Source organism: Adiantum capillus-veneris, chromosome 29 (genome assembly GCF_014529385.1).
Source record: "Adiantum capillus-veneris isolate H3 chromosome 29, ASM1452938v2, whole genome shotgun sequence".
In the NCBI taxonomy this organism is placed as follows: Eukaryota; Viridiplantae; Streptophyta; class Polypodiopsida; order Polypodiales; family Pteridaceae; genus Adiantum; species Adiantum capillus-veneris.
The window spans coordinates 129,141,141-129,152,482 of NC_140959.1; positions in this window are offsets into that span (position 1 = coordinate 129,141,141).

The window sequence follows — 11,342 nt, forward strand, 5'->3', positions numbered from 1 at the left end:
TCATGGAAACGTTAGGTAGAGCTACTCGCTCGGAACCTGATGCAAATGAAGCACACGAAGGGGGTGGGGAAGTGGAATCTCCTTTCACATCGCACGTGGACCCCACACCCCCAAAGAGTGTCCATGTGGATATCCTACCAACTTCTTACCAAGAAGGCCCTGTTGAGCTGCCTCCTTCAGAAGTTCCCTCTAGAGTACCGTTGGTGACAAGTAAAACCACGGGGAGCAACATTGCTTCTACCTCACAAGAAACCGTTAACATGTCGACTCTAGAAGGATTGTTCATTAATGATCATTGGACATACGACCTCCACACTGAGGTGTTGACGGATCTACACTCTGGCCACGCCTACCATGTAGGATGGATAGAGATTGTACAATCCACCTCTAGTGCCACGAGCATCGAAGATCAACAGAAAATGATCTGTAATGTTATCCATGGCATTATTCAATCAGAAAGGCAAAACCGAGGGGTAAATATACTCTCAACTGGCCCCATGAGATTTCTGGATACGAGCAAGGCTCAACAGCCTACTCTATCTCAAATGGAGACTCCTCTAATGAGCCCCATGGACCCATCTTACGTCATTTCACCTGGGGTCTCTATGCAATCTGAGCCTCCGAGCGAAAACTTTAGCTTCCCTAACTTGGCTCAACCCTCTATTAAGGAAAACACAGTGCTCACTCCAGGGATAAGCCTGACAGAGAATGTACCGATGACATCTACGGTTAGCGCAGTGCCACTACCTAGTGTCGTAGTACCTAATATGGGGCCTCGACCATATGTGCCTCTAGCCCCTTATGCACACATGGCCCCCACACCTCCAATTGTACCACTTGCTTATGCTCCTCGAGTGCCGCTCCCTAGCCCTTATCCAAGTGGACCTATGCCCGGTTATGTTCCATATCCTGCATCATCCACACATATGCCAAGACCGGTACCCGTTCCTCTCCCACAGATGATTCCAAGTGTACCTCCACCGGCCCTGCCTCCTCACATAGGTGACTTGGCAGCGTTTGCTCAAACCATAGGTCGATCTATCGCGGAAAATATGCGTCATGCTTCTGATAGAGAGCCTAGAAGTAAGGCAGTACAAATTGCCAAACTCGCGCAAAAATTCAATGGGGACGAAGATGCTAGGAAACACATTGAAGTGTTTGAACAAGTATGTGATTCCTTAGGGGAACGCAATGAACTACATAAGTGCAATGCCTTAAGCTTGACATTAAGTGGGAAGGCTGGAGATTGGTATAGGACCCTAAGGGTGGACGAGAAAACAATCTACCCTACCCTTCGAAGATTGTTTCTAAAAGAGTACATACGAGAAGGTGTGCTTTGGGGTGTAGCATCTCAGCTATAGAAGGCCGAACGTAAGGAAGGAGAGTCAGTAAGGGACTTCATTAGTCGTCTAAAGCACTTAAACTCTCGTTGCCCTGTAAATGAGCGCTTCAACAATAACCAACTGCTGGATCGATTCATTCGAGGGTTGAGGAATGAAGGAATCTATAATGGACTAGCGATTAGAGGTATCACAACCTGGGAAGATGTCACTGCCAATGCAATCCAATTAGAGGACAACTTGATGATAGCAGGCATGAGGGTGTCTACTGACACGAGATCCACTAGCTCACAAGCCATTGAGTATGAACCCATGACTGCAAAGCCCATTGCCAATGAGCCAAAGGTATTTGAGACATTCTTGACAGACCTCACCAAGGCAATCCAAGAGTCTCTTAAGGATAATCGACCCCCTCAAAATAGTCACATGTATCCAAGAAGGGAGCAACAATGGTGTTCCATTTGCTTTAGTCCACATAGCACTAGTGAGTGCCCTACGTTTAGAGTAAAATTTAATGGAACTTGCAACGCATGTGGTAGGTATGGTCACCAAGCTAAGGATTGTTTAATGATCAAACGTATGATGGCAAATAGACCACCTGTAGCCTGGACGGATGCGCCTCGAGCTCCTGTATTGATGCCTACTCCACCTGTTGAGCAACTACCGCAACACATGGTCCCTAGATCTCAAAATGTTGTACAAGCTACACCGTTACCACCTCCTGTGCTAGGACCGCAGCCCCCGCATCCAAGAGTCGCCCCTATGAACCAAGTGGGTTGCGAGCCATCTAATGCTTATGCAGATGGTTGTGAGGAGGAAATAGACACTAGTATTGCCTACGGACTTGATACATTGGAAGAGTGTCCTATATACTACATGGAAGATTGTTGGGGACAAGTCAAGCCGGTTTATCAAGCTGCTGCTCTCGCATCCAGAGGTCAAAATATCAACACCCAGGCTAGGAGGCCACCTCTTCAATGCTACGAGTGTGGTGGACCACATCGAGTAGCGGAGTGCCCTATTAGGCTGCAAAAGAATGCTGCACAGATGCAAGTGAATCAAGGGAGCACGTCTGCAATGCCAATACTCACATGTAATCGTTGTGGCATAGATCACTTGATTGCCCAATGCCCCTATAACCCAAATGCGCCTAAAATCACACCCCTAAATTTGGTCGAAATTGCTAGTGTGACATCGCCAATACCACCCGTCGCACCCGCTTATGCGATTACACGGTCCATGCTTCAAGGGCCAGGACATATCCTCGAAGAGAGAGATACCGCGTCAATTATCCAAGCAAAGAAAAAGAAGACACGAAGGAAGAAGTCGCAGAATACGGAAAATTCAAAGCCAAGTTCCAAAACAAACATAGGAACAGGAGATGACCCCGTGTATATGAATGACCTCGAGGATGATTCAGATTCAGTCGACACAATGGAGACTAGAACCAATACCCCAAAGGGAAAGACTGACAAGGAAAACCGTAACATGGAACCAAATGAAAACCGAATGAGAGAAAACCATAAAGAGCCTCTGAAAACACCACAAGTGTTTCCAAATCCAATCCCAGACCCCCAAGATAAACCGCAGGGGCAAAAAGGGAAGAATTGTAAAAAGAAGATTGGGACGTACCCAAACCCAGTAGATGAGATTAAGCAGGTGAAACATCTAAGAGGTTTAGTGGAGGAGACTCAAAGGAAACTAGAACCAGAACCCATGCAGGTAAAAATTCATGACACAGTGTTTCCCACGCAAGTTCATCCACCCCACATGAACCATAGACCGTTAGCCATATCTAGTATCATCCAAGAAGGGAGTGAGGACAGGACATCAGAAAGTGAGCATACACCCTTCTTGTTGGAAAGGATGTTTAATGAAGGAATACCTGATCCCATTGAGGAATATGAGATTCCATCCTCACCAGTTCCTAGTCAAGGGCCTACACCCTGCAAAACGCCAATGAATGTTGCCAAACTAGTGGACTTCATGTCTTCTGAGGTCCGAACCACGATCATAGCAAAGCTGTATGGAGATCCTGAGTTATTCCTTGCACTTCGAGCATTCCTTAACGGAGAGCTACGAACGGGATTACCGCAGTTTGCGCAACCAAATAGGCCTGACTCGATTATGATTGATGAGGAAAATCATGTGCAATCACTTGACTTAGATGGACACGAGTCTGTGATCGAGGTACCCATTAACGAATTAGGGCAGTATTTTGAAGGCGACGAGTCTAATGCGACCCTACCCATCACTACCAAGGGATTAACTATAAAGGGAATTCTTGATGGTGGTGCGGGAGTTAGCATCGTTACAAAAGATTGTTGGGAATCCATGGGAAAACCCCGCCTCAGTGTTACTAACATTGTGGTAAAGATGGCAAATGGTACTATAGCCAAACCTATGGGGATGCTCAAGGATCTTAAGATCAAAGTTCTAGGATACAAGGTGCGACATACGTTCATTGTAATGGATTTCTCTAAACACCTTATGTCATATGAAATGATTTTAGGACGACCATTCATGAGGGAAGCACAAATGGTTCACGATTGGTCTAAAAATCATGTCTATTTGCAATTCCAAGACTCTGTCCTTAGAGTGGATTTGGTGACTGGTAAGGTACACCCTTTAGGGAGTAAAACCATTATTGATCATCGCTCTGACACCACAGTTCACTCGGCCCCACTACAATATTGTTACACTTGTAAGAAGGATACAGACATTGGCCAAGATTCTCCTTATATGGATATCCTACCTGGGATGACTGAGTCGGACAATGTGGATTGGGTACACCTAGCTGCAACCATAGATACCTGGGGAAATAGAGGAACCACTTGGGTCACACCAGAGGGGGAAGAGGTACCACAAATTGCACCTCTGAACATGATAAGTGCCATACATGCATCTTCTAAGGGCAAGGCAATTGTGGACCAATCTGACAGTGACACTGATAGCTCAATAGAAGACTTTGACCAACACGACTTGGACACTGACTCCCAGAGTGAAACGGATTCTGAATCTCATGAATTAGAGAGTGGAGCAAGTTCACAGTCAAAACATTCGGAAGGATCGAGCACATCAACCGATGATAGCTCCTCCGAGAGTGAAGAGGACACCAACGAGGACTCCTTTAGTGAGCCAGATCTAAATGCAAATCAAAAGCAGGTCTCAAATAAGAAAAAGAAAAACCTTAAGAGGCGTCGATATCGAGCCAATGTACGTGCTAGGATAAACAAGAAGAGATCCTCAGCAGAATGGCTCAGTTATATAGGAGCATGCGATGCTCATCGAAAATTGGTAGACAATTGGGGTGAATATCTCCAAAATGTTATGTGGTGTAGACCACGACCCCATGACATAGCCCAATTAGAGATCATAGACAAGCCAAAGTTGAGCCGCACTGCAAGGAGGCGTCAAAACCAAGAGTTAGCTCGACAACACAAGAAAGCAGAAATGGAAGCACAAACCAACGCACAACCAGAATCCACAGACTTGCATCCTGCACCAGAACATTTCAAATCTTACACCACAGGGGAAGCAAAGGTTGTGTACACAAAAGCCCAAAGAATACCTATCGATGGGAATAATGGAATCTATGATGGTCCGGCAATAGTTAAAGAAATAGAATTAGCTGACCCCGGTGAAGAATCAAAACCTGTTTTTATTGCCCAAGACCTCACAGAAGTTGAAGAGGCGGTCCTCAAAGAGCTTCTCAAGGAATTCAAGGACGTATTCGCTTGGACATACCATGATATGAAAGGTGTTCCGCCTTCTGTGGTCCAACATACAATCCCTATGATTAGCACTGCGAAGCCCATACAACAAAGACCCTACCCGATGAATCCTAAGTACGCAAAGATCATTCAAGAAGAACTAGAAAAGCTTATCAAATGTGGGTTCATATATCCTATTGAACACTCTGAATGGGTGTCGCCAATAGTTATCGTGCCAAAAAAGAATGGGAAACTCAGGGTGTGCGTGGACCTCAAAAAAGTTAATGCAGCTACTAGAAGAGACCATTACCCCCTACCATATTCCGAACATGTACTCGAAAGAGTTGCAGGCAAGGAAGCTTATAGCCTTCTAGATGGGTACTCAGGCTACAACCAAATCACGATAGCTCTAGAGGACCAAGCTAAAACTGCCTTCATCACAGAATTTGGCGTGTTTGCATTTCGTGTGATGGCTTTTGGCTTAACAAATGCCCCTTCTACATTCCAACGATTAATAAACACTGCTTTTAAAGAATATTTGAGAGAGTTTTGTGAAGCTTTCTTAGACGACCTTTGTGTTTACTCTTCTTGGAAAGAACATCTATCATGTTTGCGGAAGGTGTTTGAAAAATGTAGGTTATATCGTATCTCATTGAACCCGTTCAAATGCCAATTTTGGGTCAAGCATGGAGTTATTTTAGGGCATATAGTATCCAAGAATGGTATCTCAACCGATGAGAGCAAAATTAAAGTGATTCTAGAGTTACCACCACCAACCAATTACAAGGGAGTTCAACGGTTCATGGGACACGTGGGTTATTATCGACGGTTTATTTTATTTTTCGCTGAGATAGCACGTCCTTTGTACAAGCTTCTCATTGAATTTAAATGGACTGAAGAGTGTGACCAGGCCTATGAACAATTGAAGAAAACACTAGCAAGTGCTCCAATTTTAAGGACACCTAACTGGGATGTCATTTTCCATGTGCATATTGATGCATCAAACTTTGCTATTGGGTGTGTTCTCACTCAACCAGGAGAACATAAATTGGACTATCCCATTAGCTTTGCAAGCCGTCAATTGAACGATGCTGAAAGGAACTACACCACTACAGAGCGAGAAGGTTTGGCAATGGTTTATGCAGTAAAGAAATTTCGCTACTACCTTCTGGCAAACAAGTTTGTATTTTATGTGGATCATCAAGCGTTGCTGTATCTGGTAAACAAGCCATGCTCCACAGGAAGAATCACACGATGGTTGTTAATTCTTCTTGAGTTTGATTTCACGATTGTAGTGAGACCCGGTAAAAGGCACGTCATGGCTGATCATTTGTCTCGCATACCCAATGGTGAAGCCCCTACAGGAGTTGATGATGAATTACCCGATACTTCCCTATTCATAGTTGAGACTATGCCTGAATGGAGTGAGAACATTGTTAACTTTTTAGTTAATGGTTTTCCACCCAAGGAACTTCGTAAGGATATCGCTCGAAGGCTAGTAAAAGAATGTGAATCCTATTGTTTGATTGCCGGAACCCTGTATAGATTAGGCAAGGACGATATTCTTAGGCGTTGTGCCCGCGAGGATGAATATTTGTATATCTTGCAAGAAGCACATATGGGCATAGCAGGAGGACATTTTTCAGGGGACCTGACTGCTAGAAAGGTGCTGCAATCAGGCTATTGGTGGCCAACTTTATTTAAGGATGCATCACTTTTTACAAAAGGGTGTGATGAGTGCCAACGTTACAAGACCACACAGCGCAAGGACAGAATGCCCTTACATCCTATAAAGTAACCCAACCATTTGAAAAATGGGGCTTAGACTTTGTAGGTCCAATTAGTCCCGCAGCTCGCAACACTCAATCTCGATATATTCTAGTTGCTACGGACTATGTAACAAAGTGGGCTGAAGCTAAGGCTTCACAAAAAGCTGACGCGAGGACAACAGCTAAGTTTCTTTTTGAGAACATTATCACAAGATTTGGTTGCCCTTTTGCAATTGTTAGTGATAATGGTACCCATTTTATAAATGAGGTAATAAGAGAGCTTACCACGACCTTTATGATATCCCACCATAAGTCTACACCTTATTACCCGCAAGCTAATGGACAAGCCGAGAGCACCAACAAGACTCTAATCTCTATTTTAACCAAGACGGTAGAAGCTCATCGCACTGATTGGGATTTGAAGTTGACATCTGCTCTATGGGCTTATCGTACTGCTTATAAAGTGGCTATTAATTGTACGCCATTCAAAATGGTATACGGCCAAGAAGCGGTTATGCCTTGGGAGTTTGTCATTCCTAGTCTTAGGGTAGCTTCGCAAGAAGGATGGAATGGTAACCCCTTAACTGAGCGTTTGTTTATCTTAGAAAAACTAGACGAAGAGAGACAGTTGGCTGTGCAAAATGCTCTTGTGGAAAAGGATAGGAGAAAGAAGTGGTTTGATCGCCATGTGAAGGACAAGGATATCAAAGTTGGTGATAAAGTCCTTATGTATGGAGTACGTAAAGAGAAGAAAAAGTTGAAATATGCTGGTAAAGGACCATATAGAGTATGTGAAATTACCCCACAAGGTACCCTTCGTGTGGAAACTCTTGATGGAGTTGAAACCATTGGATTCCTCAATGGGAGTAAATTCAAAAGATATTATGATCCTTTAAGCCAAGAAGAACTACGGGCCATTCATCAAAAGAAGGCCGCCAAAGCACAAACCGAGTTAAACAAGATACAAGCTCAAGCTGAGGCTAAGGAGCGACAACAACGTATAAGACAAAAACGAGAGGCTAACCTTGGGGTCACAAATGCATTCCACGTGGAAATCGAAGAGGATGGGTTGGACTCTGACACACCTCTACGATACCCCATTGAGTTAAATAGTGCCTATGGAAAAGTGCTATATAACGCCTTATTGGACACGGGTGCTAAATACAATCTGCTATCCTATGGGGTGTGGTGTCAGTTAGGGAAGCCACCTCTATCTGAGAGTATTATCCAAGTCAAGGGTGTCAACAAGAAAAAAACTACGGTTTTTGGAATCTGGCACACTTCTGTCAGTTATGACAATGGGGTGGTAGCTCAAGACTTTTTGGTCATGCCTACTGGAACTATGGAGGGTAATATAAACCTAGGCCGCACGTGGATGATAGCCACCAAATGCACTATTGATTGGGGGACTGGGGGTGTTACAACGCAAAAACCAACTCTTAGCCCTACCACTCAAGCCATAGTCCCTGAGATATTGCCCAAGGAAATAAAACCCAAGACATTGCATGTCCAGGAGGTTGAACCATACGTCCCCATAGCCCAACTCTCTAGAGCTTCAACTAATGTAGTTGAAAGAAAGCTTGAGACACACAAGAACCATCCTAATATAACAGAGAAAACATACAAGTGGGTCCCTAAAACCTCTGTAGTGAGCATGGTTGATGCAAAAACACGGAAACCTAGTAAGAACCGTACCACTCACTCCAAGAAATGTAAAGAAACGCTGCGTTGGATTCCTAAACGACTATTGGAAGCCCAAGGATACTATGAAGGAAATGATCAAATCTGGGTGCCCAAACGTAAAGTGTACTCTTACCTGTCACCTGGCCCATGTAAACCCAATCCTGTGGCTCCAAAACAAATTGAAAATCGCGGAAAGGAAAAAGTCATGGAATGTTACACACCCGTTCTAGAGCTAGTTTGGGTACCAAAGAAAGAACGATTTGTCCCACCTAGCTCAGGAACAGGGAAATCAAATGAAGCTTCTTGCTCTTCATGTAGTTCCTATATGCAAATAGAAGCTTCGACACAACCTCCACCTACCACTGTACATATCCATCCAAGCACGAAAGAGTTTGCACCTTCCGGGGTAAGTTCACCACCTACAACAACGTTGCAAATAAAATCCTGGGAGAGTACCTTGCCACCCTTGCAGCTTGACGAGGCACCTAGGGTAATAGAAAACTACTGGCAAAAATCCTCACCTATTACCAACTGGAACAATTGGTTTCAAAGGGTGACAAGCTCATTTCAAACGGTATGATCTACCCAAGGAAGGGGGGAGTGTTTGTGGACATCCATCATTCACTTGCTTCCCTCTCAACCTTTTTCCCTGACCTCTTAATCTCCGATCTTAGGGAATGTATATATATAGCCTTATACTCACAAAAAAACAAAAATAGTAAAGAGCAAGAGCGCCTAGCAATGAGAGAGCACCCTATCAGATCTTACATATAAGTCCAAATTCACCGTGTCAAGTCAAGCAACACACAAAAACAACTCTTATGTTTTAAAGGCCTAACCAAATCTATCTGTCTTGTCAGAAATGGCTACTTCACCAGAGGCATGCACTTCTATTTTTGATGAAAGGTACCCCTTGTCTTTTCAACAAGTGTTCTACGTATGCTACCCTATACTTTCTTGCGAATGGGATTTGATAGAGAGCCTTGCATGTGAGAGAAATTTTGAGGAGTTAGAATGGCTGATACGTCTATGGCTAACTAGTGATCCCTACCCAGTGGCGAATGTGTCTCCAATGGCACATGCTTATTCTTTTGCACAAGATGAGTATCCACGCATCACGAGGTTCTTGATTAGCATGCTTGCACAAGAGGATGATGAAGAGGAACTAATAGAGACCGAGGAAGACTATGGCCTCACGGACAACGATTTTATTTATCTAGATGATGAGGATAGAGTCCTAGCCTTAGGGTGGCCACCCGGTTTATATAATATCCTCTTTCCTTGATTCTAAAAGGGGTGACAGATAGGTAGGTTAGGGGTCTAGATTGTGTTTTGAGTTTGTTTTTTAGGAGTTTTAATTTTTCCCACTGATGTGCCTCCTGGAGGTATTCCTTTTGTTTCCTAGTGTATACAGGAACGTGTTGCTATTGATAGGATTTGGATCTTCATGGAACCTTCAAATCAAGCGCGACCATCAACACAAACAGGTGTTTCTTGTCCATTAGCATTGCCCTTATCTTTTTTGCATCCATGTTTGTCTGCTTTGATTGTGATTGGTAGCATACTATTCAGCGCGTTGGCTTAGTATCCAACATTTAATTCAATGCAATCTTTTGTCATAATCACTTGTTTAGGTGTAAAAATCAAGCAGTCCGACTAAGCTAGTTTGACCAAGTTAGGTGTTAGAAATCTTCTCTTAATACCATGGGGAATGCCTTCCTAATAAGCAATGGTTACTTAGGTTCTTAATCCGATTTAGGCAGCATTGTATGAAATGTACTAGGGCTTTCTAGTGGGCTTAACCCTATTGACCTTTAGCTTAAGTATTATAAAGGGAGTTTACTAATGTGATGAGCCTGGGGAGGGTAACAGTGTTATATGACCCCCCAAAGTTACAAAATTAAAATGATGAAAATGAACAAACAAAAAATCAAAGTGCCACAATGTAAAATTTTAAGCTGGAAGAGAAATCTCAGCTTGATTTGGTACTTCACTCACATGTATTGCCTATGGTACTAGAGCCCTAGAGGTTCCCAGTGTGGGCGCTTTTCCTTGAAAAGCAAAAAACCCAAGGCATACAAAATAAGCACACACATCATAATTGAATCAATGTGAAAAGACTTTGGGGGGTCAAAGAAAAAGTAATCAGCCAGGCGATGATTTCATGAGAAATTCCTTTTATGGTAGCTTAACTACAAGGTTTTCTAGATATAGCCTCTAGTCAGCCCTTGAACATGAATACTTGGCTCTCGCGATTAAACAACTTAATTGACCACAGAAAATTAAGAAGCTTACCCATGGTATTAATATTCGATCTCTAGTGCTTTTCGACCGTCAAATTAGCGACCCCAGACTTGTTTAATTTTTTGCCTTTACATCAGTTTATGCATTTGATTACATTGCAATTTAATGTTCATTGCTAACAAATTGTTTGAAATTCTTTTACCAATCAATGTGTCTACCTAAAACTGCATATGCTTTTTAAGAGAATGCAATTACTGTGCCAATGTTGTTTGATTTTGCAGTGACTGAAGAAGGCTAAGGACATTCATCTCAAATGCTCTTCCACCTCGACGAACCAGCTTCAACTCAATAGCTTCCGAGGACGGAATCTACATCAGGAAGGGGGGCATGTTAACCCTCACGGCACACGGACACCTGATCACCTACGACGGACGTGTATTATGTATTTGGTAGAGTCAGGTACCGGGCTTGTCGGACCAATAGGGAAAGGTAGAGTGATCGCCGATGAGAGGCGCACTTTAACTTGGACATTCAAGGGATTAGTTGGTTAAGCATGGGCGCCCAAGTGTGAATGGGGTGAGCTCCTATAAAAG